We start from the raw sequence: 1221 nt of genomic DNA, 5'->3' as shown, positions 1-1221 counted from the left end.
AGGATCCCCATGGATGGGATCCCCGTGGACCTTCGTGGCCGAAATTGTCTATAGGGCAGGTCCCCATGGACAGGATCCCCATGGATGGGATCCCCGTGGACCTTCGTGGCCGAAATTGTCTATAGGGCAGGGCCCCATGGACAGGATCCCCATGGATGGGATCCCCGTGGACCTTCGTGGCCGAAATTGTCTATAGGGCAGGTCCCCATGGACGGGATCACCATGGATGAGATCCCCATGGACCTTCGTGGCCGAGGTTGTCTATAGGGCAGGTCCCCATGGACGGGATCCTGAAGGGTGGGATCCCCATGGACCTCCGTGGCTGAGGTTGTCTATAGGGCAGGTCCCCATGGACAGAATCTCTGGAGATGAACACTCCATGGACAAGATCTCCACCCACAGCATCCCCATAGCCGAGATCAACATGGACCAGACCTCCACGGACGGGATTTCCATGGACCAGAGATCTCCACGGATGGGACCTTCGTGGACCAGACCTCCACGGACTGGGGTGCTGGTGGACAGGATCTTGGTGGATGGGACCTCCATGGGTGGAGATCACCACGAATTCACCTGCAGGATTAGGTCTCCACGGACCAGAAGTCCATGGAACGAGATCTCCACAGGATGACATCCTGATAGGTGACATCTCCTCAGGGCCAAACCTCCCCAGATGGAGCTCCCCAAGGCCACAACCTCTTCGTTGAGGATCTCCGCAGACCGCATCTCCGTGGTTATACTGGGCCAGTCGCCCTTCCAGGAGCTCCAGCTTCACCTCCAGGTTTAGGCCCGAACTCAGCCCTGGGTTTCCTCTTGCCACCAGCAGAGAGCGAGATCAGCATCTCCAAACCATGATTCATCCCAATCAACCCTTTTGCCTTTCGTCAGGACTCAGCTCCTGGGCTTCTCCGCCCTTAATTGGCTCGTCAGGTTGTTAATTGCCTTGAGCTGCTCCCAACTTCAGCTCCTCTCCCCTGCCCCGCCGAAGGCGCCGTTGAAGAAGCACGGAGGTTCCACCACACCATCCCTGGAGCTCCTGCAACCACGTTGCAGCTCTGGTCCCACCAGCGTGGAGGATGACCAGGTTGGGGTGGCTTTAGAAGACCCATCGGTGCCTCAAATCCTTTCGGGACCTTCTCGTTGTAGGACCTCAAGCCCGGTTCTCCCCGGGGGAGGAGAACCGTCGGTGAAGATGCTTTCGATCTCCCGGAAGGAACCGCC

Source organism: Charadrius vociferus, unplaced genomic scaffold (genome assembly GCF_000708025.1).
Source record: "Charadrius vociferus isolate BGI_N301 unplaced genomic scaffold, ASM70802v2 scaffold580, whole genome shotgun sequence".
Lineage (NCBI taxonomy): Eukaryota > Metazoa > Chordata > Aves > Charadriiformes > Charadriidae > Charadrius > Charadrius vociferus.
Note: the sequence above shows the minus strand (reverse complement) of the source record.